At 42.0% G+C, this 26,642-nt stretch overlaps 1 protein-coding gene across 3 annotated transcripts in view; it reads left to right on the plus strand.

Moving 5' to 3' along the window:
* Window positions 1-26,642, plus strand: part of CTTNBP2 (cortactin binding protein 2) — a 373,947-nt gene that overhangs the window by 183,959 nt on the left and 163,346 nt on the right. The gene's annotated exons all lie outside the window — the stretch shown is intronic.

Below are 26,642 nucleotides of genomic sequence, written 5' to 3' on the forward strand. Positions count from 1 at the left end.
GGTCGCTTGCGTGACCTTTAGTGCCTCCTTGCTAACACAACCCGCTGCGGCTGCCGGTTATGCAGACTGACGCCGGTAAACTCGGCGTCGGTTTTCATAACCTGCCTGTCTGCCAGTAATGAAAACGGCCGAGAGAGAGAGAGAGAGAGAGAGAGAGAGAGAGAGAGAGATGTAGATATATATAGATAGATAGATAGATAGGCAAACTGGTACCCGGACCGGTAGGGCAGTTTCATCCAACTCCGCCGTTCACCACCAACTCTGCCGTCTGCCACCAACTCCGCCGTCCGCCGCAATAACCAAGCAGGGCAGCAACCAGGACCAGGCGACACCACCATCTCCGCCACCCACCACAGCAACAAAGCAAGGCAGCATAGAACCGGGCCCTCCACCCCGTCCCCGAGCAAGGGGGCCCCTGACCTCCAGCGTGTAGAATACCCGCTCTGTGCCGCCCAAGGTGCCAGTCAACAGCTGACCTGGACCATGATGCCTGCCAGCACCATGTCCAAAATGCCCTTACCGGCCCTGGTAACCGCCACAGGCATGAGGTAGGGTGAGCCCTTGCCTCATACCCCACCACCAACATAGCTGCAGCTGACATCAATCTCCTACAAAAGTCCCTCCAGAGTCTCCTGCAGGTCATTGTTGAATATCACAGCCAATGTCCAAAAGATGGCCTTCGCCCGACCTAAACAAACCCTGCCATTGGACATCCGCCCATTCGTACCTTATCTGGCAATCACCTGGCTTGCTGGTCCATACACTGATCTGATGGTTGACCTTGTGGATGAGGGAACAGTTGCAGCCTTGACTCATTCAAGTTTGGATGAGGAATAATAGCCCGCCACATGAAATAAGTATGCATTAGCCAAGCAGATAACTCGGGTAAGTCATTATTGATCCTCCTAATTAACTACTTGTTTGATAATTTACAAAGGTTGTTGCCCCACAAATGTATAATGATGGCATCTGGAGTTGCCATCAAATCTTTTAGTCCAAAGAAAAGGTCACAAATGGTTTGAAAGCATATGCATCTTGATATGGAGCTCTAAGGTGTACATGCTATGTCCCGCAAAGTATGCCACAGGTACCCGGATCATGCTTGTGAGATGCAACCAACTCATTCAAGCATAAAGCTCTAAAGGACCAGTGAGAAGGCAAAAGAAGTTAGTTTCAAAGCCAAAAGCACAGAAGAATGCTGAAAGCACCCATAGGGTCCCAAGCAAGTCATTTGTCATTGAAAGCCTTAGTTGTCCCCAACTTTCTCCACCAACCCTCCAACGACCTCCTCAACAGGAAAGGCTTGGCGGGATCTCCCCGTCCCCACACTTTCAAAAGAAAGCCAGATTTGCTAGAAGTCTAGCCACTGAGCCTCTGTATTTCCCATTTCCTAGGCGAAAGAGAAGCACTTATCATCAGGTCCTCTGGCACTGGGACTGGTATCAGGTCATCTGGCACTGAGACTGGAATCTGAGCCAGTAAGATGGTTGCCAAAGACCCGGTTAGACCACCACCTCTGCTAACTACCATAATAACCAAGCAAGACAGCATTGAGACCTGGGCACCCCACCTTGTCCCCAGGTGAGGGGGCCCCCCACATGACTCCTGCAGTAAGCTGAATGTATGCTACTGGCTAACAATCCTTATATGAGGACTCTGGTAATGGACCAAAATCCAAAGGCCTCCTCAAAAAAAAAACCCATAGGTCCTCTCCTGTTCAAAAATGGGGGAGCATGGCCTCCCCTGCAGCCTCCCAACCAACAAGCTCCATGGCAACATCCTAGCAACCCTTCCTACCTAACAACCTGCAAAGGCCGATGATGGGGCTGCCGTTGAGACAACCCCTATGCTGTGTGCCCTGCCGTAAGCGAGATCTGTCTGCCCCCTTTTTTTTTTATCTGTGACACAGTTGTGTGATCTCCCCTCCCTTTCTGCTGGTCCAGGCCCCCTGAAAAAATGGCTGAAGTAAAGCTTCTAAGTAGGTCTTCAGCTCTATGAGGTGAACTACTGAAGTACCTGCTTGTATCTCGCTGTGAAAACTGCCGCCTGCACCCAAGTGAGTCATGTTTCGCTGGCCGGTACCCCCCTTCTGACCCAAAGGGAGTAACGAGGACTCCTCCGAGGGCAGGCCAAGTGCTCTCCTGCCCTCCTCATTCCCCTAGCGACAACAAACTGCCCTGCCTCATCCCACCACGATGCAGTTCTCATCCGCTGCACACAAAAAACTGACCATGCTCCTTCCACACCATGCGGCCCTGAGCAGCTGTCAATCCCCGCCACACCGCAGTCACCGTGATTCCCGGGTGATACATGGCCTCCACAAACACTATCTGAGAAAGAAAGAGGCCGAATGCACCTCGGTCGTGGCCCTTTATCAGGGGCTGCGATGTCATCGGCTCGCGACCCCTCCTAACCCCTCACCCTGCTGACTGGGAAAGGAAGAGGCAGATGCATAGTTGGCCAAGGGCCATCACGAGGGGGGGGCTGTGACATCATCCTCCGGCAACTGATCCCCCCTCCCCCCGCCAGACTGCGCTACATCACTCTGGGCAGCGGAAGGAAGGGAAGCGCGCTGAGGGTAGGACTCTGCCGGACCACCACACAGGTTATTTGTGGTCTCTCTGCACGAGGCGCGATCCCACTCATTTCTCCTTAGTCAAGCTTACAGTCTTTCTGAGTGCAGCAGCAATTGATGAAATAATAACTGACAGTATAAGATTTTAGCCTGGAATCCCTACTTTATGGAGCATTGCTGCCACCAGTTCCAGAGTTTTCAACAGTGATTGCAGCTCTTAATGATTATGTTATTTATTTTATATGTGTGTATTAATATGTTTTATTATTTATGATTTTATTGTTTTATCTGTACTTGGTCTGTGGTTTTAGCCTTATCATTTAATCTTTTATGGATGTATAACTGTAAACGCCTAGAAATGATGCTAGGTGGTCTATACATTTTATAAATAAATCTTATAAAATCTTAACTTCTAAAAGTTACTACAGGATATGGAAGATTTTTCTAAGTGATACAAAGTCAAGAAAGTTGTTCACACATGCTTTTACACTCTTATATTATATTTATATTGTTTTTGGGTAAAGCATTAACTTCCAGTAAATTTTAAAATCTAGGGTTTAGCATGTTGTCTGCTGTCCTGTACTCTACTTGTTTCTAGGTGTTGCACTATCCTTAAAGAAAAATATCTGGAAAAAGTGAAGTACAGGACACCAGTTAACATGGTTTCACAAAAGGAAGATCCTGCCAGTCAAATTTGATTAACTTCTTTAATGAGATGACAAAAGTGATGGATCAGGGAGGTAGGCATGGCCTTTCAATTAGGCTTTAGACACTGTTCCCTATAGACTGTTAAGCAAGGTGGATGATGTGGAAGTATGCCAGAAAGTTGTAAACCAGGTGAGAAACTAGTTGAGTGGCAGGATACAGAGAGAGGTGATAAATGGAGTCCCATCTTCTGAAAACAAATTGATTAGTGGGGCTCCCTAGAGCAGTGGTTCCCAACTTTTTTGTGTCGTGGCATACCTGGCATTGTGCTGATTTCATCATGGCACACAAGCACCTTCCTTATCCCCCCCTCCCCGGCATCATCATACGCTTTTCTTCCCCTCCCCAACTCCTGGCATCATCACCTTCCCTTCACTCTCTCCCCTTTGCATCATCTTCCCTCTTCCCTCACCCACCCTTCACATCATCACCATCTTTTCTCCTCTCTTCTGTCTCTCTTTACTCCACTGCAATCCTCATCTTCTCTTCACCACCCTTGGCAACATCACCTTCTCTGGTATCATCACCTTTACCTTTACCCATCCCACTCCCCCTATCCCTCAGCATCATCACCGTCTCTCTTCCCCTGGCATCAACATCTTTTCTTTCCTTTTCTCTTCCCTCTACCACCTTGTATCACCTTCTCTTTCCTTTTTTCTCTCCTCACCCCCTGGTATCATCACCTTCCCCTCCCTACTGTCTCCCTCCACCCTCCTGGAATAATCATCATCATACCTTCCCCTTCCTACCCTCTCCCTCCACCCTCCTGACATCATCTCCATCACTTTCCCTTTTCTACCCTCTCCTTCTACCCTCCCCTAATATAATCTCCATTAACCTCCCTCCTACCCTCTCATTCCACTCCACCCATTCCCCCTACAAATCATCTTTCCTATCCTCTCCCCTGCTTGGCATCAGTACTTTCTCTCCTTCCCTCTCCCTCAACACCCCAGCTTCCTAGCAAATTCATCTGCCTCTTCCAGCAGCACTTACCAGGTGCTGCTTCTTTCATTTATGCCTGTTTTCCTTTGTAATCGGAAATGTATGGGCCTAGCAGGACTTTTGAGACTTCAGGGTCCCCCATAATATTTCAATTACAGAGGAGAGCTAGTTGAGGGGAAAACAGAAGCAGTGGCAAATAAGCACTGCTCTCTGACTCCGTCTGCTGGTGGGAGGATATCCTGTAGGCCAGCTGTTGGGGAAAGAGAAACTGAAGATTGTTGCGGCACAACAGAGGTACAGCTACGGCACACTGGTTGGGAAACGCTGCCCTAGAGCCTGGGTGTGCAGCTTCAGTTCTTGAGGGTGTCTAACTGGTGAGGTTTTCAGGATAACCCTAATTAGTATGAATGAAATAGATATGCATATAATTGAGGCAGTATGCATGCAGATCTATCTCATGCATATTCATTAGGGATGTCCTGGAAATCCGACTGGTTTAGAGGCCCTTGAGAATCGAAATTGTCCAACCCTGTTCAAGAGCTTTAGTACTGAGACCAGTTTCTTTCGATATCTTTATCAGCAGCATTGGGAAGGAGCTTAAGGAAAAATCTGTAACAGCATAGACATGCCAGAAGAGGTGGAAAAAACTGAAAGGGCATTTGGAAATACTGGAAGAATGGTTAAGAGTTTGGAAAATGAGCTTCAATGTGAAAAGTATCAAAACATGCACTTGGGATGTAAAAATCCATCAGCCAGGTATCAATTAGGAAATTGTCAAACAAAAAAATGATTATTATTAACTTGTATAGCACATACCAGATGTATGCAGTGCTATACAGAGACACGAAATGAACAGGCACTATTGTGTGGTGCTTAGAATCTATTCATGATGGACAGACAAGACAAAAAACAAATAGGAGACTTTGAGTTAAAGCAGTGAGGCCATGATTGCCATGGTAACTTTTGAGGGAGTGGATAGCAGAAGGTGGGTTAGGGATGCTCATGGGGGGAGGCGGACAGATTATCGTGGTTTTGTTTTGTATGTATGAACCTGTACTTTATATGGTTTTATATTGCTGTACAATCGACCAAGGGAGTGCAGTGCTATTAATACAGTCCCACACTTCAAATTCCATAGAGATAAATCTTTATTATATCATGGCGGCATTGTCCATTGCTTAAAGCGACATAGATTTCAACGAGGGGTCCCACGTCACGGACTCGTGTTTCGCCAAACGCGGCTGTGTCGGGAGGGACAATTAATTTTTTGCGGTATTCATATGCTATAAAACAAAACAAAATAATTTTAGGTCAAGTAAGCACGGGGACTGATACAAAAATGGATCAAATATATATGTGCAATAGGAAAGGAAATGTCAATTTGTATGCCGTTTCCCAATTAAGTTGGTTAATAATTTTTTAGTTTTCTATTTTTTTTATTTTTTATATATATATATATCTATATCTAGCCGCATCAGCAAGCCTGTCGGCGTGTACTTTCTTATGATATTTCAAACGAAAGCCGCCCGGACTTCTAATCATTTGCGGCAGTCCTTGATATTCTTTTGTTATATAGTTATTACTAAAGCTTTTCATTAAATCATTAATAAATTCACAAATTTGCAGTAATCTATTCCAACACAGTTCACTCCTCGTAGAGCATGTTTTCTCAAAACGCAGTGTGTTGACAAAGTCAGATCTTAATTCAAGAGTAGCTCAACAACCGGCCGAAGTTTCGCAGCTTATGCTGCTTCATCAGGAGCTTGAAATATAAAACTTTGTCAAGCGGCATTTAACTCTGTTGAAAAATGATAGACATAGTAATTTAAATATTTAAAATTCGATAAATAAACCACTTATCTGGGATCAGCGGAAGCTCAAACCTTCAAAACAGGACGACCTCGTCTCATGACATCTTGAAATGAACAGAGACCATTTTGACCACAGATGCAGATATTTAAGTGAGAGCTGAACCAATCAGGAACGCATCCGTCAGCGTCAGGGGTGGCATCACTATCAAGTTAGTTCTGAACAAGACTTATGTGACGTCAGTATCAAGCTAGCGTTCACAAAAAAACATTAAGTTCTATTTCTGAATTCAGACCCTTTGGATGTAGAGTATCCAAATAGTGAATCCATCTTTGTTCGGCTTGCAACAACTGTTTGTTGAGGTCACCGCCACGCCAGTGAGGGGAAATCTGCTCCAAGACGCAAACCTGCAAAACGTCAAAACTGTGTTTATTATTCAGACAATGCGATACAATAGGTGCAGTTTCACGTTGTGTAGCCAAACTTGAACGATGCTCAATGATGCGGGTCCGAAGTTGTCTGATCGTTTTGCCAACGTATGTCATTTTACAAGGACATTGAATTGTATAGATGACACCAGAGGATCTACATGTAGTGTTATGTTTTAGTGGGACTGACATTGGTGGATTATAGAACTCAATAACGGTAGTCACTAGCATATTTGCACAGACAGATATTGTATCGCATTGTCTGAATAATAAACACAGTTTTGACGTTGTGGATCATGATCTTCTTTTAAAAAGGTTAAAAGATATAGGAGTTTCTCATACTGTACATCAGTATTTTGCTTCTTTTCTCAATAAACAAGCACAGAGAGTGGTAATTCAAAATTCTAAGTCCTCCATCTGCCTTATCGGCTTCTCTTTTTCATGTTTACATCAGGCCAATTGATAAGGTTTTTCCCGAGCTTGGTATTGATTATCATCTGTTTGCCGATGATATTCAGGTTTACCTATCTATTAAGAGTTCTGCCAAAGATGCCCTTTCTAAGGGGGTCATTCATCAAATCATAACACCCATGATAATGCCATAATGCATTACCAGAGAAAGGATTTTATCACACATGCCATTCGTTCAGAGTAGAAGAAGAGAGAGAGAGAGAACCCCTGTAGAGACCAATAAACACATAGGTTATAAAATACTCTTAATGTGCACAGGTGGAGAGAAAGAGAACGCCTCTGTAGAGGCGCGCCAAAAAGTTAACTATATTTATACCACTGTAAGAGGGTGCACTAGTAAATCGGGGTGAGGTTTGTGAGTTGGGGTTTAGGGGACAGTTTTACATGTGCAATCATATGTATGAACAGCACAAGTTACCATGAGTGAAGATTTAATGTGATTTGGAGAGATGAAAGGTAAAAGAATAGATTTGTTCCATTATCTCTCTGCCTAGCTTGATTGCAGCTAGGTAGAGAGTGCATCAAGCAAGGTAGAGAGGACATAGTAAAAATCTACTCTTTTTTCATCTTTCATCACTCCAAATCACAATAAATCTTCACTCATGATAACTGTGCAGTTCATATGTATGTTGTACATGTAAAACTGCCCCCTAAATCCCAGCTCACAAACCTCACCCCAAATTCAAAGTGCCTCCACTTACAGTGGTATAAAGAATTTTAAAAAATCAGTGGGCCTCAACAGAGGTGCTCTCCCTCTCCCCTCTCCCCTCTCCCCTCTCCCCTCTCCCCTCTCCCCTCTCCCCTCTCCCCTCTCCCTCTCCCCTCTCCCCTCTCCCCTCTCCCCTCTCCCCTCTCCCCTCGCCCTCGCCCTCGCCCTCGCCCTCGCCCTCCCGAAATCGGATTTGTGATAAATCCCATTTCGGCCATAGCGCACAGCTATCACAGGCATAACACTCAGAAAAAATGTGTAATTATTTCTGGTGTTATATTCTGCAATAGCATGCGTTACGTTATCACATGCAACATTAAACAGCCCTCATTTCCATTTATTTATTATTTTTATATACCAACATTCATCTCAATTGAGATATCACACCGGTTTACATTCAGGTACTGTAGGTATTTCCCTATCCCCAGAGGGCTTACAATCTAAGTTTTTGTACCTGAGGCAATGGAGGGTAAAGTGACTTGCCCAAGGTCACAAGGAGTGATAGCAGGGCTTGAACTCTGGTCTCCTGGTTCATAGTCCACTGCTCTAACCACTAGTCAGCCCAAACTCCTCCCACTTGAATAAAGTTTTCAAATTTGTATATGCACTTCGCGATGCCATATTTATCGCATGTGTTATGGCATTATCGCGGGTATTAGATCCCTAACACCCACGATAATGCCTTAATGAGATTTGATGAATGACCCCCCTAAGTTAGGGACCTATTTTCAGCATTTAACTTACGGGGTTATTTTCTAAAGACTTATCGCACGTGATAAGTCTTTAGATAAGTCACGTGCGATAAGCCTGTGTGATAGCATGCAAAAACAATTTGGGGTGGAGTCGGGGCGGTGAGGGGGCGGACTCAGTAGTGTCTTCGCTGGCGGCAATAATGTTACTAACATTATCGTCGCCAGTAGCACGCCGAATAGCACCACCTTTCACGGTGGCGCTATTCGGTGCTAAAGCCAGCAGCAAAGACCACCGCGGAGGTGCGAAGGCTGCAGGCTTTCTCAAGCCCACCCCCCCTTCGCCCCCCAGCCCCCCCGTTTTCACTGGATTCATCATTCAGCGATGAATGATGAATCCAGGCCTTAGGTGCTAAAATAGACTGAGAAGAGATTTCTAAATCAGGCACGCCATCTATAAGCCAGTTAAGTGACTAGTGCTGGAAATCAGTGCAGAAAACTTAACTTACTTCCTCCCATCTGATCTCGTCCACTTTTTAGGTGCCTAGTAAAAGTATGTGCCTAAATTTAAGCATTCAGCAGGGAGAAATTTTCATGTGGGCAGATCTAGGCACCTGATTCCTTAACTTGGGAGTCCAGAATGTTGCCTTTTCTGCTCATTCTCTTTTCTCCTTCATGCAACACATCACTTACTCTTCAACCAAAGACAGTTCGGGAGTGTCTGGGTGATGCATGGATTTATATGCTTCAGTCTTTATAATTGGAGCCATTTCACATGACAGATCTACATGAGGTAGGTTAAAATTTCTGTTATTTAAAATATCAACCATGCAGGAAGAGCCTATAAGAATCAAACTAAATTCAGATGGTCTGTAATTAAATAGCAGCAGTGGCCACATTAATCTGCTGAACACAGTGATTACACTGATGTCTTTAGAATGCCCCTTTAGTGGATACTTAAGTTTCATCTCTTTTGTTTCCAAAAGGAGATGAGTTTCCAGTCAATAGGCTCACTTTGAATCTATTGCAATCATGTTTTGTCTTTACGTTAAACAGTGTTGTAATGAAAAGGGCTCCGGGGAATCTCTTGTTGTTTTTCCTTTTCTTTAATGAAAACAGTAGTTCAGTGAGTGAAGTATTGCTGGTGAGAGACCTTTAATGAGAACTTTGCAGCACATCATCTGATATTAGGTCCTTTATCATCCGTTGACCACAATCATTGACGTTATTGAAGCTTTAGTCATTCATTCTCTTCGCCTTTACTTTTCAGTGACCTCATTTTAGTATTTTAACTACGTGGGCACCTTTAAAACTTGCAAAAGGATGAAGAACCTTGACACTTACTCACTGTCCATCCTCTTCCAGATGAAACCTCCCTCTTTTCCTTACTGTGCCTTCCCTTCATCCATTATACTTTTCTAATATCACTAGAGGAATAACGTGCTTTGTGGATCTTCTTGCTTTCCAGATTTCGTTCCTTCTGCCTTACCATTTTTACAACTCTGTTTTCCCTGATATAGCACTGAATGCTTCCCGAGTGCAGAAAACCTCCCTTTACTGAAAGTTATCTTGTACTGCTATCCCTTCTTTAATTGGAATCCTGTTTTTCCACAAAGTAATGGAAAAAGTAGGCACTGTCTTACCTTTCCTATCTCATCTTGAATTGGTTCCAACCTGGATGTTTTTTTCTGGCCACAAATGTAAAATTTCTACTATCTGTATGGGTGTTGAACTTTTTCTGCCTGAATATGATGATTCAGATTTCCTTCTTCTTCTCCTCAATCCAAGTGCACAGCAAATAGTATCTCTTTTTACTTTGTCCTTGATCTATCCATGCCAGTGAATAAGAGCAAGGTTATACTAGGTGCACATTTTGTCAAGAATATTACTGTATGATAGTTCTGAGTTGCTGTGGTAGTGAAATCATTCATCTGTTTATTCATAGGACATATTGATCTTTTTACTATTCAGACCCATCCTTGTACCCTTCCTCCCAAATCTTCTAATTTCACAGTTATTAAAAGTCTCAGATTATTCGGAATAATTTTTGTTATTAATGTTAGTTGGAAATTTTCATCTTTACTATGAGATTGTGGGGACTAACGTTGAGCAACATGCTGATCTCTGACAGCTGATTGGATGGATCCTGCAAGACAGAACTCTTCTATAATAGTAATCCTGTTTTGTTGTAATTTTTCCACTATGTGGTCAATAGTCAAAAGCCATTTAGATAAATAACTTGCCAAGTTTTGGTATATTCAGCCCCTTAGGCTAGATTTTAGCCAGTGAGAAGTGCCCTGGATGGGTGTTTTTTGCATTTTGGGGGGAGGGGGAGAGCCTCTATAGGGGCTCATAAAATAGTTAACTATTTATACCATTGTAAGAGGGGGACACAAGTAACTCGGGGGTGTGGGGTAGGTTCTGAGGGCTATTTTACATGCACAGTAATACATACAAACAGCACAGTTACCATCAGTGAAGATTTAATGTGATTTGGAGTGAAGAAAGGTGAAAGAAGAGTAGATTTGTACACATTCTCTCTACCTAGCTTGATTGCAGCTAGGTAGATAGTTCATCAAGCAAGGTAGAGAGAATATGATACAAATCTACTTTTCTTTCACCTTTCATCACTCCAAATCATATTAAATCTTCACTGATGGTAACTGTGCTGTTCGTACATATGACTGTGCATGTTAAACTGCTCCCCAAAACCTAACTCATCCCACAAACCTCACCCCAGTTCATAATGCCCCCTCTTACAGTGGTATAAAAAGTTCACAATTCAGTGGACCTTCACAGAGGCTCTCTCTCCTCCCAAATAGGATTTGCAATATTTTCTCAGAAATCCCAGTTCGGCCATAGCATAGGCATAACACCAAGGAAAGAGGTATAGTTATTTCCAGCATTAAATCCTGCGATAGCATGCATTACATTTATCACACACAACGTTAAACAGCCCTAATTTCCATTTACTCCGCCCAAACCCCTTCCACTTGAATACATTTTTAAATTTGCATATTCATTTTGCGATGCAATATTTATCACATGCATTATGGCGTTATCGCGGCGTTAAGGGCATGAGAAAAGCGGCATTAACACATGTGAAAACACCTTTAATGCATGCAATAGCACCATAACGTATGGTGCGATGCAAATCCAAAAAAGAGGAGGAGTTAGGAATGAGCTGGGTTAACTGTTTTGCGAAGTCCTATCGCACGGCTTTAATGCTGATTTTAGCTACGCCTGTTTCAGTAGTGTTAAGCTGTGTGATAGGTTGTATTAAGGCTTCATTGCATTTTGCAATGTGTTCTCAAAGGCCAGTTTTAGTAGTTTTGAAGCTCCTGGAGCACCAGCCTAGCTATCGAGAGAGAGAGAGAGAGCTTAGCCATAATGCCCTCACCCTAGATAGGTATTTATATCTCTATGGGAGGCCACCTAGTAACTTGAGCTGAGGTTTAGGTATTAGTGTAGGGAGTTAGGGGCCACTTTGACATTCAAAATGAAACATATGAACAGAACAGTGCTCTCTTGTAAAGATTTGATGACCATCGGAGTGAGGAAACTCACTCAAAAATGATATTTGTGCAATGTTCTCTAAACCTAGTTTGATGGACTCTCTACCTGGGTAACATTTATTTTATTTTATTTATTTTTAACTTTTATATACCGACATTCTTGCATATAAATTGTTATATGTTATATGTTACTCATATGTTAAGAAACGCTGTTTAATGTAACGCCTTTATTGCGACAGTTTTGTTCTATGTAAACCGACCTGATTCGATACTTGTATTGAGAATGTCGGTATATAAAAATCCGAAATAAATAAATAAATGCAAATCATGCCGGTTTACAGTGAAACAGAAAAAGCAGGAAAAAATTCCTTAGTCGAATACAATGAAACAGCTTAATTAACAAAGGAAACATAAATATAAATTTTTACATATACACAAAGGTTTGCACAAAGGGGCGCAAGAGCCCCTTTGTCGTGCCCCTTCGGCGTGTGAAGCCCGGCGCGCGACGCCTGGTGTTGAGGCTGTCTTAACTGTCCGATGTTAGTGACGTCATGGGGGGCGGGTCTAATGATCACAGCACTTACATCGCTGCTTCTTTCCAGTTCCAGGTGAAGATCAAGCTGTTTCCTTCACTTCCCCTCCCATGACTGTGGGGTGAGAAGCGCTGCAGGGTGCCCCTTGATGTTATCTGGCTTCCCACATGCGACGCCTGGTGTTGAGGCTGTCTTAACTGTCCGATGTTAGTGACGTCAAACTAGGTTGAGAGAACATTGCACAAATCTCATCTTTGGGTGAATTTCCTCACTCCGAGGATCATCAAATCTTCACAAGAGAGCACTGTTCTTTCGTACTTCTCACTTTGAATGTCAAAGTGGCCCCTAACCCCCTACACTAATACCTAAACCTCACCTCGAGTTACTAGGTGGGCCTCTAGGGTGAGGGTATTAAAGCTAGGTTCTCTCTCTCTCTCATAGTAAACGTGGTCCCCCCAGTGGTTATATGTAGGAAATACCACATTCTGGCACTTATCTCAAAGTGTGTAGGTATTAGTGCAAATTGTGATAAACTGCCTATTACCATAAAAACATGCCACAGTGTTATCACTGCTGGCTTTCACACCCAATAGCACCACTGTGAAAAGTCCCTTTTGGTGTGCGATAGGCTTAGAAAATGACCCCCCTTACTTAGCTAGCTTTGTCTGAATATTATTAACCTCTATGTGTTCTCATAGTTTATGCTGCTTTGGTTTGACATTTCAAGTAATTTTTTAAAGGGTACCATCACATTCACCTTAGGAGAAAGAAAATCTATTGTTGGATGTAATAAATGATAAATTGCAGCTGGTGGAATCACTGCTATCAATCTTGTTTTCTCAATAGTTTTTTCTCAGTAAATTCCTGGAGAATAATTTTTCTAGTGTGATGTGACACACAGATGGCAACTTTCTTAATGTTTGTCTATGGCATTTTGTAGCAGTATGGATTTTTGCTGTTTCTTTTTTTTTAGTTAGACAGCTAAGACAAAGTACTCTATCAGCATGAGCCTTTGGTTTGTGCTCATCTGACTTTTGTACAAAGAAATTTACTATATATGCATTAAATCAGTAATCAAATGCTAATTTTCTGATATTCCTGATGAGTCAGTTCTTGATCAGAAAGCATTGATATTGCTCTGCTCTGCATTACAGCCTGTGGATTCCCTTAATAACTGTGGAGTTTCATTTGGAGTAGGATCATTTGTGGTCTATGGAAGCTTACAAAAGTTTTGACTTAGAAAACCGGAATCATCCGATTGTGTTAAAAATAATTTAAAAGAAACTGCAACTTGATTAACATCTTTGCCATATTTCTTCAAGAGCATATAGGGGTAGATTTACGCGCGCAGGGCACTCGTGCGCCGGCGCACCTATTTTGCATAGGCCGCCGGCATGCGCAAAGCCCCAGGATGCGTGTAAGTCCCGGAGCTTGCTAAAATGGGTGGTCCGGGGGGCATGTCTGCGGTCCGGGGGTGTGGCATAGTGCCCCGACACAGCTGCCTGAGTCAGAGCCTGGCCAGCCGGTGCGCACAAGTTACGCCTGCCAGCAGCGAAACTCCATCGAACAAGATAGGGGGGGGGGATTTAGGTAGGGCTGGGGGGTGGGTTAGATAGGGGAAGGAAGGGAAAAGTTGGGGGGGGGGGAAGTTCCCTCCGAGGCCGCTCCGATTTCGGAGCAACCTCGGAGGGAACGGAGGCAGGCTGCGCGGCTCGGCGCACAAAGGCTGCCGATTTTACGCAGCCTTGTGTGCGCCGACCCCGGATTTTAAAAGATACGTGCGGCTATGTGCGGTGAATGTATCTTTTAAAATCTGGCGTACTTTTGTTTGCGCCAGTTGTGCGAACAAAAGTACGCGCGTGTGTATTTTTTAAAAATCTGCCCCGTAATGTTTAGATAGGTTGTTACCTTTTAAAAGTTACTCTTTGCTTGAGAAAGTGTTTGTTGGTGTGTTGTAATAGTGTGCAGGGATGGTGCACTTTGTATATTTGTAAGGTATTTAGTGGGGATAGAACATTTTCTGTTTTTACAGAAATATACAGCGTTAATAGAGAAGTTGAACATTTTGTGTGTTTGTGGCACAGGATGGTATGTGAGAGTGGATGATTGTGGAGCGAAAGAGTTGAATTGAGAGATCATTAGAATTAAAAGATTAATATAAAATCAGTGGCAGCTTTTTGGACGAATATTTTCTATTTTGTTATAAAGAGGTAATCAATAAATTGTTAAATTGTGTTTGTATATAAATTGTTTTGGATGTCTTTAGAAATCATCTGTTCTATTGAATATTGTCTATATTTATTTTGGAAGAACAGTTGTGCGGTGGTGTGTAGCTTAGTGGATTCTACTAGTCACTGAAAATTTCCTTTTTTTCCTTCCTAAAATATGGGCTCATTTTCAGAAGCCCACACATGTAAAAATGGGAGGTTATGTGTGTGACTGGGCCATGCGCACACCCCGCGCATTTTTGGAAGGGCCCGGCCACGCGAGTAACCCCTGTTACACGCTGAAGTGCCAGGCCTCTCAAAAGGGGTGGGCAGGGACAGTGCCATTCAACTCTGTCCCAGGGAAAAGCGTGCCAGCAGCTGGCCGGCGTGCAAAGATTACTTCTGCTCCTGAGGAGCAGTAAGTAGCTAGGAAGGGGTTAGGGGTCAGGGAGGAAACTGGAAAGGGTAGAAAGTTTAGATAGGGGTATAAGGAAGTTCCTATTCGCATCGAGGTATAGGGAAGCCTTACTCGCGTCACCCTGCGTAGCTTTTTAAATTCCCCCTCGTACGCGCGTGAGTCCCGACCAGCCCGCACATGCGCTCACGGGAACCGTATTTTATACCATGCGCACGCTGACACGCACATGTTGTAAAATACCTGCATTGTCCTGTCTTACCTCTGTGGCCAATGCACTGGCAAGGTGAGTCTGACGGGGTCCAGCTGAAACAGTGGCAAGGTGTCTTCTGCCTGTGATGGCCACTTTCTGATTTGAGTTGAGCCTTCTGGTGCTGATGACCAGCAGAGGTAAGTAGGTCCAGAACCAGGACTAAGCAGAAACAGAGTTGGAAGAACAAGCGAACACTAAAAATAGGAAGACTTGTTGAGACAAATCAGCAAAACTGAAAAAGGAAGGAATATGCTGGAGCAATGCATAGGACTCCAATGAGAGGGTTAGAGAATGAAAGCCATGCTCTGTCAACCTATTGACTGGAAGCCTGGAATGTGTATATAGATATATATATGTCTAGACAAGAAACAAGATGACCACCAACAGGAGGTTTAGACCAAGGATCTGAGAGGACTGACCAGATAGTCCCCAAAATCCACAGAGGCTCCTGCTGGAAGGAAGTGAGAACTGCCTATCAGTACTTGATAACCACGTTTTCTTAAATCTCTTTTCTTATTTTGGATTCCAGTTTCTGCCATCTTAAAACCTATTCAAATTGCCACCCTTATTTTAAACATTTTTCTACTGTTTGTATATTAGCTCATTATTTTCAAGTGATAACTGCCCAGTTTGATTCTCATGTAAAATTGCTTTTATTTCTGACCATCTAACCATTTTTTTTGGTCAATTTATACATTAACTCATATTGCACTTCTGTTGCTAACTTTTTTCAGGACAATTAAATTAAATGTGTAGAAATACAAAGCAATAGACACAGGGGAAATAATATTAACCGGTACACAATGCTGGGTTCAATATTAGAATTAACCACGTAGGAAAAGGAAAAGGAATGAGGACTAAAACAGAGAATATCATAATATTTTCTGTATCGGTCAGTGATGCAACTAGATCTTGAATATTGTGTGTGCAGTTCAGATTGCCGTATCTCAAAAAAGATATAGCAGAACTAGAAAAGGTATATGAAGGGCAACAAAAATAAACGATCCCTTATGAAGAGAGGCTAAGCAGGTAAAGCCCTGCAGCTTGCAGAAGAGATAACTGAGAGATTAAATGACCGAGGTTCACTAAATCATGAGTGGGGGTGGAAAAGTTATTTATTACATTACATTACATTTATAGATGACGTTCGTCAAACAAGAGTTCAACCCAAAGTGGTTACAACAAGCAAATAATACAATCAAATCAGCTATAGCATAATCCCAAACCATTGATACAATTTGCAATAAGGAATAGTTATTTACTCTTTCCAATAGTACCAAGACTAGGGAACATATCATGAAACTAACAGGTAGCAATTTAAAACAAAAATTGGAGGAAGTATTTTTTTTCACTCTACACACAATCAAATTGTGGAATTTATTGCCAGAGGTTTGGTCAAGTTCCTGGAGGAAAAGTCCATAAATAATTATTAGGTAGATTTTGGAGAGCAACTGTTTATCCCAGGGGGTGAGCAACAAGGAAAATGAATCTTCTGTTTGGGATCTGCCGGATACATCTGAATGACCTAGAATGGCTACTGATTGAGATAGGCTGGAATTGGAATTTTGGGCTGGACCAGCATTGCATATTTCATGTTCTTATTTATTTACTTAAAAGCATTTATAACTCATGCTCCAGAGACAGTTCAGGGCAGGGTGCATCATTCCATACACTATAAAAATAACAGTAAATAAACATAACATAAAATAAAAAGTAATAAAAATAACAGCAAACAAAAAGCAAACAGAACAGTCATGGGACAAAATTGACAGGAACAAACAAAAATGCACTGTGAAACCTAACCCATTGAGGGATAGTAGCCATGGAGTAGTTCTTATGAAACTTCAATAAGATATATTATTGGAGCTTTGAGCAAGCTCCAGTTAAATTACATTGACAGTATTTTAATTGTAATTCCTTTGTAATTTTCTTATCAAAGAAAAGAAACAAACTTAATAAGTTAGAAGATTTTGAATCCTCAGTGGTATTTTCTCCAATTTATTGATTCCAGTGTTGCTGTAGCAGACTTTGGACTGATTAAACCATAAGAACATAAAACATGCCGTGCTGCGTCAGAAAGAAGGTCCATCAAGCCTAGCATCCTGACTCTGACATTGGCCAGTCTATGTCACTTGGAAGAACCCAAGGGGGAGATCCATTCCAAGTTGCTTCTTCTAGAAGCACGAGGTGACAATCCCCCAAATCTACCTGACTAAATAATCGTTTATAACGCTTGCCTCTAGATACTTGTTCAAACCTGTTGTAAATCTATCTATACTACTAGCTTTGACCACATCCTCTGGCAAACTACTATTTAGGTGTTTCTATAATTTTGCCATCTTCTAAACCAGTGTTTCTCAATCTTTTGTGTGCCATGGCATGGCTAGCTCCCTTTCTTAAATTACAAGTACCAGTTGCTGCATTAATGTGTGTGTGTGGGGGGGGAGAAGCAGGATATACTCCCTTTCCCACCTGGTCTTTAATCTCATATATTAGCCCTGCCGTTGGTCTGTGTCATTTTAAAAATGTAATTAGACAAATAAAATCTTTTCTAAAAAAAAAAAAAAAAAGTTGTTCTTATTTAATTAAAAAAAAAAAACAAAAACACCCCTCTCTCTCCTCTTCTTTCCTTCATCTAGCCAGTCTCAATGGTATGGTGCTCATAGAAAGAAAAATAAATACCTTTCTTCTTTCCATCTAGCCACCAATTGATCATTGGTAAAAACATTCTTCCCACAATTTCCATCCCCCATCTAGTTAACCACCTGTTGACCATTTAAAAAAACAGACTGAAGAAGCATCCCTCTCCCCCTCAGTTAGTCACCAGCCTATCATTAAAAAGAAAAGATAACCAATAATGCCCTCTCTCGCCCTCTCCCCATGCCAGCCAGCAATAGTCCTTCAATTAATAACCCCTGACCCGTGGACTTTCTTTTCCAGTTGGGGCTGATCTCTGGAAGGGGGAACGACTGCCGCTGAATGTTAACAAGCTACGTGTGAGGCTGAGCCAGGGTCCGCTTCACTCTCAGGCTGTGTGATGGCCTCATCCCCTCCTGGCTTCTGTGTTGGAGGTTGGGGCCTGAACGTAGAGCAGTCCCTTACTCAAGTCTTATATTGGCTCATTACCATTCCAGCGGCATCTGCTCCCTTTCCTGAGCTAGGGCCTTAGGACCTGCCCCAAATGGAAAAAAAGGTTAACAGGGCAGGCGGGGGATTTAGGAAAAATCTTTGGGGGCTATGGTGCAGGGTAGAGTTCAGCGGGTGTAGGTGCAGGGCAGTTCTTTCTTCCTCCTCGTCCTCTGGCGATTACTTTCACTGCATGCACCAGCAAAAATGCTTCTGGGGACTGGTGCCAGTCAAGGGCTGATCGTTGAGAAACAACTGTTGTAAACCATTAGCCAGATGGTTGGGCTCTGCCCTGACTCCAGGAAATCTCTAAAAATTATAATGGACTGGTTTAGGCATGTGTACTGCATATTTTTCCTTTTTTTTTTTTTTTTTTAAGAAGGCATGCTCACTGAGTAAATCATCTTAAAAAATCTAGTTCAATTCATTTATACCAAATTTAGACACTTTGAATTCGTAAACAAAACAGCTTTATTTAACATTTTTTTTAAATTGAAATTGTACCATTTCCATTTCTTTACATTGTAGCCTGAGTAAATGACACTTACTCCAGTCATTCATGGGCTGAAGGAGTTTAATCTTAACATCTTAATCAAACATGTTTCATATTATGACTCTATGCTGTCATCAAAGTTAAGAAGGAATAATAAATCCTAAAATATGAATTGTCTTTGTAAATGGATCTGAAACCTCATTCACAACTTACCTTGCCATTATCTATATTATGCTCATCATTAAAATTAATTGGACTTGCACAATGACAGGAACTCTGGAAAAGCACACAGTAATTTTCATAAATCATCACTGTAGCATGTGCTATAAGAGGTGATGATAACGCAGCCCGATTCTGTCAGTTCTGATAAAAGCACAAAATATCTATATGTTAGTCTCGTGCCTATGAAACCTGCTGGACTGACAGCACCGTAACCAAAGTTTTTTCATTTATCCATAAGTTGAATGCATCATGGCGGCAGCCATGGAAGTATCCCCATATTTCCTAACCTTGCTTTTGAAGGGGTCACCTCCAGCAAATGAGAAGGTAGTTAATTTTCCATGCTCATTCAGTCCTTGCCTTGTCTGTTGAGACCCCTGTTGATCTTGGTTTTAAGTGATATAGACACTGTGTCAGGTGTCTATCAGGCTTGGGCTGAGAACACCAGTTCATTTCATTTAGGTCAGTTGAATCCTTTGCTGACGGCAATACTGACCTGCGCAGGTTTGAACTGTTTGCCTCTTTGCTACAATAATCATTTCACCTGTCTAAATCTTCTTTTTTTTTCTGTTTCTAAGAAAAACATTTGCTAAAGATGCTAATGTATTCCTTTCCATATCGGTACTGCCTGTTAGCGTAATTGAGGAGGGTGCATTACCCACTTTAACAAACAAGAATGCAGGCTTTCTATTCAGTTGCATTGCCTGTTGGAAACTAGGTCAGATTCCTGATTTCATTTACAGTGGTCGAATTGCAGCAGCAGCAGGGAATTGGCAAATGCTTTTTGACCAGGTTTCTTTCTGAACATTTGTTGAGCCCTACTGAGGAAACTCCAAGATCCATCTTGCAAGGCTGTATGATGGAACAGCATGCTGCTTGATTTCTGTTTGTATTTCAAGCAAGTTTAGTCTCCCATTAAACCAAAAGACTTTAAAATATGATTTATCTACCCTTATGTAGGAAAGATGACATTTCAAATAGATTCGTTACTGCATATCATCAGTTTTGATGTTTGTGCCTCCAGATTCAAAAGCAGTTGGATTATGCAAGCAGCAGGCACTGTATTTCTGTAACAGTGAGACAAGCTGAACACTATGGGATGGATTTTCAAAGACCGAGGAAAGTAAAACAGAGTTAATCTTCCTAAGTCAAACATATTCAGGAAAGTGGATTTTCAGGTGCCTGAAAATATGCATGGATGCTTGGCTGCACGGAAGAGAGGCTTTTAGGAGTGGGTGGGGGAGGCAGTGTTTTGGAAGCGTATTTTTGGAAACTCCACGGATACGTTTCATTTTCCCCAAAATGTACACATGTAGTAGGCAGGCCACTAATGTGCCTGACTATCATTCCAAAATGTGCAAGAAGTATGGGCACTGGGCAGATCTTTACAGTTGAAAATGTATTTCTGTTTTCCATCTAGGAGGTTTAATTATGTGACCGTTTATTCTGCGCATCCTGAGAAGTCTCTTTGTAAATTTGAATGCAAAAGTAAATAGGACAGCAGTTTTGTGGAAATATTATGTGGGAATGACAGAAATATGCTGGCTTAAAAACATTTTAATAGAATAGGGCCCATCTTGTCCATAGAGCTGTTTGCAGAGGTAGAAACAGAGAACCAAATGGAAAGAAGTGGAAGGTGCTTTTGGTTTTAATAACTTGTAGTAGAGTGCTCCTGTAAGGAAAGAATAAAGAACTAGGTCCTCTGTACTGCTTCGTGTCACACCGCAGTAAAGGACAGCAGAGGTCCACTCATCCGATATATGGTTCTGTCTATTGACTGAGGTTATCACCAGCAGCAAGCACGTTTGCTAATCTAAAATCATCGGTACAGTGTGCTGCAGCAGTCAAAAAAGCAAACAGAATGTTAGGAATAATTAGGAAGGGAATGGTTAATAGAACGGAAAATGTCATAATGCCTCTGTATCGCTCCATGGTGAGACCGCACCTTGAATACTGTGTACAATTCTGGTCGCCGCATCTCAAAAACGACATAATTGCGATGGAGAAGGTACAGAGAAGGGCAACCAAAATGGTAAAGGGGATGGAACAGCTCCCCTATGAGGAAAGGCTGAAGAGGTTAGGGCTGTTCAGCTTGGAGAAGAGACGTCTGAGGGGGGATATGATAGAGGTCTTTAAGATCATGAGAGGTCTTGAACAAGTAGATGTGGCTCGGTTATTTACACTTTTGAATAATAGAAGGACTAGGGGGCATTCCATGAAGTTAGCAAGTAGCACATTTAAGACTAATCGGAGAAAATTCTTTTTCACTCAATGTACAATAAAGCTCTGGAATTTGTTGCCAGAGGATGTGGTTAGTGCAGTTAGTGTAGCTGGGTTCAAAAAAGGTTTGGATAAGTTCTTGGAGGAGACGTCCATTAACAGCTATTAATCAAGTTTACTTAGGGAATAGCCACTGCTATTAATTGCATCAGTAGCATGGGATCTTCTTAGTGTTTGGGTAATTGCCAGGTTCTTGTTGCCTGGTTTTGGCCTCTGTTGGAAACAGGATGCTGGGCTTGATGGACTCTTGCTCTGGCCCAACATGGCAATTTCTTAGGTTCTTATGTTCTTATTATTTATGTAGGAGATCATGGTAATGCTCATCTCTTCTGCCCATTTTCCCTTCCTCTGGCAGTACAACAGAGCCAACTTTGTCTCTGGCTTTAACCTCATGTCTTCAGTACTAAGGATCACCTCTGCTCACTTCATACTTTCTTTGAATTCCTTTCCTGTTACTGGAGTAACTTTTCCCATCAGTCAGCTTCCTCCTCTTCCTTGAGCTTCTAGCTCTGTGAAAGTTGTCCCCCTGCTGGGCCTGTGGCTCCCTGAGCCTCCTTTTGTGGCCATCCAGAGATTTCTCCCTTTTTTCAGCTCTGATCTTGCCCAGTCATTGCACTGGCAGTCCTCGAGCTGAGAAACACGGTACTGTAGTTCTATATGGAATCTGGCACAAGTGTACTTTTTATTCAGCCAGTAGGTGGTTTTAATTTATTGTATTTTTAGTAGTAGTTTACTGTATTTTATATGTTAAGTAGTACAATATCTTGACAGATCTTTGGACCAGAAGGCAGTATATACTAATTTTTAAATAAATAAATAGGTGTCCCTGTAGTGCAAAGAGAGGGTTCTGTGATTGCGCTGCATTCGCAGTGCCCCATGTCCATGTTGACTCAAGGAACAGAAGCCAGGTTTGAAAATTGAACGTAGATCTTCCAAATAGCAGTGCTATGAGCCATCAGACCAGACAGATCAAGCTTTCTTTCTTTATATTACGTTACACTTCTACACTGCCTTCCTTCATAAATATGAACCCAAAGTGGTTTACATCAAATATCTGATTACACTAATCAATATCAAACATTTGCTAATATATATAATAACCCCACCCCTCACTCTTACCAGGGAATAGGCCAAATTGTATTATAAGAATTAACCAGATAATATCCCCCAAACTCCATCCCATTAGTCTTGCATCTGTCTAGTTAAAAACCCCATACAATAAAATACATCCACAATATACTAAACTATCCTAATTCCCCCATTAAACATTATGCCAATCACATTCACTCTGAGGGCCTGGAAAATGAATATCCCCATTTTATCCTATAGTGACACTGCACTCTCTCCAGTCTCCTCCAAAGGAGGGGACTGAGGGTTTTGTCCCCTCAGTGATGACCTGCCCCTAGCAGAGCCAACAGCAAAGTCCATGTCCAGGGATGTAGGGGGTGGAGCAGGCATACAGGAAATCACAGAATTGGGGAGACCTGATAGAGGAAGTTTCATCCCCTCTGTAGTTCCAGCAGATAATAGGGAAGCAGCTGTCCTCTCTCCTGGCAACAGGACTGTGCTTGTTTTAGGTGGACTGTTTGACAATGAACTTCACCATGTCTTCATTTTAGAAATACTTTAGAAAACCCTGAATGGTGCATTCAGACTGCTGGTGCCTGACCATCTCCATCTGGTGCAGCATGGAGATGCATGCCATTTGGGAGACTGAATAGGAGAATTAGTGTTCAGTGGCAATCCACATTTATATTAAAATAGGAAGGACTGCAAAGAAAATCCTCCAACCAACCTAGAGTTCATAAGTAAATATAAAAATCTATGGAATTAGGCTATTTGAATTAACCTTCCCCCCCCCCCCAAAAAAAAAAAATTGAAACACCTGCTTTTCATTGTCTCTTTACCAAGACATGACAAGAGTAGATCTACTGTGTATGATCTGATTTGATGCTTTTGCTACTTGTCTGCTTTCAGGACAATTGCTGGGAAACTGCTTAAAAATAAGATATCGTCACAATTCAAAAGCACATTTTTTGTGGGATGATTAATGTTGCTCGCTGCCACATCTGTATTTGAATATTAGGTTTTATTTTTTATGACTGAATGAGTTAATGTATTATGAAAAGTGTATTTTAATCTATGTCTGCTGTACTTACCATCTTGCTTGTACATTCCAGTCTGCCCAGTTGCACTTCTTTCACTTTGGGTAGATGAATATATAAATTCTCTTACTCAACACAACCCCAGCTTCCCATCCTCCATGCATTTTTTCCTGAACTTTCAACTGCTTTCCTATCACTGCCATCCATAACAGTTCCAAGCATGCCCAGAATTTGTTAAAGTACTGGCCTCTACCAGTGCCACTGGAAGAGCATTTCAGTCCTTGTTATCTTCCTCTATGATTCTTGCAAAACCAACAAGAAATCTAACATCCATGTCTTAGTGCCAAGTATTCTAATAACCACACCGCTACCAAAACTAGTGAAGCAATTGTTCAAAATATCCAGCCTTCCCATACTCTCTGAAGATTGGGACTTAACCATGGTTGCTCCATGCAGGTTATCATAATGAAGCTTGCTGTAGCTACGACACTGCTGTTAGAGTTGTAACCACTGTTCCATGAAGGTTACCCCAACACTGGGTACTTGTGACCTAGACTGGCCACTGTGGGCGACAGGATGCTGGGCTGTATGGACTTTTGGTCTGACTCAGTATTTCATATTTTATGATCTTATGGTATTACCTAAGGGTTTTCTTGGAAGCCTGATGCAGTCTTGTCAGTGCCATTTGGGTCGTAACTGCCACTCCTTGCAGGTTACCCCAGTGCTTTCTAAAAGCATCATCTGTTAGGTTTGTAACCACCACTCTGTGCAGGTTTCTCCAATGCCACCTTGGAAGCCCATAGCAGTCATACTACTGCTGTTAGGGTCAGAATCGCTGCTACATGCAAGTTACCCCTTGACAACCTCATGGCCTGTGGGGTTGCTAGATCATGTTTCCCTATCCCTTCACTCTTTTGCAAGTAAGGATCCTCTGTGTTTATTCAATAACTTTGTGAAGTTTGTTAATTTATAGCTTCTACCACCCATTCCGGCAGGGCATTCCACATATCCAGCACCCTTTGCATGAAAGAATATTTCCTGACATTGTTTCTAAGTTTCTTTGAACTTCCCACCATGACCCTTAGTTAACTTCCTTTCCATTCATGAAGGTTTACTTCTTGTTAAGATTTTACATATCTTTAGCATATTCCCTGCCTCTCCTTTTCTATAGGGTATACATATTTAATTCCTTAAGTCTCATCTCATATGGCATTTTAGTGCAGACCCTGCACTATTTGGGTTGCCTTTCTCTGAATTGCTGCCAGATAATATATGGCCTTTCAAAGGGTCAGCCTTCAGAACTGAACTCATATTCTTACTTACGACCTGTACAGAGGTATTATCACCTCTTTGTTTCAGCTAGTTATGCCTCTCTCTATGCGCCCCAGCATCTTTCTGGCTCTGGCCTCCACATTATCACACAGTTTCGCTACATTTTTTTTTTTTATGTGCTTGTAAGCAACATGGGTTATTTTTGTCGTGATGCAGGATAAGGGATTACCGATGAAGAAAGCAACACTGGCCTTGGATTTATGAGATCTCAGAAGCTAAGCAGGGTCATATCATGGGAAACCACCAGGAAAGATTGAGTGCTGTGAACTGTGTAAGACAATAGCAAACCTCTGCATTAATCTGCCAAAGTCACAGGCACTGTGGTGGTGCCATGATCCCCTGCCTCTTGTCAAACAGGGATGAGGAAAACAAACAAGGTAATGAAGGACTCTGTACTAGTAACATGGCCCTCTTTAAAAATGGTGTGTTACATGTAATTATGTGGCAGATTATTTTAAATGGAAGACACTGTTCTCATAAGTAATTGCTTCAAATTGTGTTAAATCACATTAGACCTCAGCAAGCATGTTGAATTGTGTCCAACTTTCAGTTAACCCTTATTGAGGCTGATGGCAGAGCAGTGTGGGATTAGAAGTTTGCCATGGTTGGTAAATAAGGAACAATCTTGGAGGCTCCTGTGTGTCTCAAGTGTTTTTGGCATTTTTTTTTTCTCCACGTCTAGTGTCTCATTTTCCAAAGAGTTTACTCATAGAGAATGGAATGAGAAAACAAAAGCTTTTGAAATTGGGGCTTGCAATCAGTTAAATCACTCAGCATTACCTCCCACTCACTGTAAAATGTGAACTTAAGACAGTATGGAGTGACAGTATTTGCCTGGGTTTTTTCCTTTCTGGGTAGAAGAAATTTAACATAAATGGATTAAGTAGAATTAGCTTGGCTCCGACAAAATGTTAGTCTGATGCTGCGTTTCCCGCTGTCTCTGACATTTTGCTTTTGGATTTGTCATGGGGTTTTCTTGAAGCAGGTGCCCAGTAAGCTGCAGAGGTTCTTCTAATGCAGGATTCTAGCATTTTCCCAGACAGCCCTGTTTGGATTATTGACTTCATGGATACTGCGGAGGGGGCGGGCGAGGCAGGGAAGGGGTGAAAGGAGGTTGACGAGGGATGGCAGAGAGCTTTACAACACATGACAATGCCACCTATCCAGCCTCTCCCTCCCCTTTCTCCTCCAAAACAGAATTGTCAAAAATATTGCACTAACAAAAATAGAGCAGTGGTAAATGTCATTTATTGCAGCTATAAATCCAAAATCTAAAAATTGTGCATTCAATAAAATGTAGGACATTTAAATGATTTCACATTTTTAATTCAAATCATTTTCTACATCATTAAAAACTTTGAAGTCACATATGGTATTTAAATTGATAAGATTTTTTTTCTGCCTATTTTTTTCCTCATGGTACTGATTCCTTTTCCTAGTTCAGCTTTTTCTCTGTATTTCATCCTCTATCCCTCCCTGTGTCTCTGATAACTCTTTTCTTATGTGTCTTCTCTTATCTTTCTCCTCTGCTTTTCTAACTTCTTTCCAGCTACCTTCTTAATGCCTTTTATCCTCTCATACTTCTCCATCTTCCACTCCCCATATCTGGCCTTACCCTACCATTTAGTTCTTGATTTCTTTTTCGTCCTTCTTCCCCTTTCTCGTCTCTCTGTCTCTTCTCTTTGTTGATGTTCTTAGTCCTCATTCTCCCCCTTTCCACCTATAACCAGTTCTCCATATCCATCTCCACTCTCACCTTTTTGCACCTCACACTCTTTCTCCATCCTATTCACTTCTCAGTTATCTCCTTCCCATTTTCTCTCCTTCAGCTCAACT

Source organism: Rhinatrema bivittatum, chromosome 9, assembly GCF_901001135.1.
Source record: "Rhinatrema bivittatum chromosome 9, aRhiBiv1.1, whole genome shotgun sequence".
Classification (NCBI taxonomy): Eukaryota; Metazoa; Chordata; class Amphibia; order Gymnophiona; family Rhinatrematidae; genus Rhinatrema; species Rhinatrema bivittatum.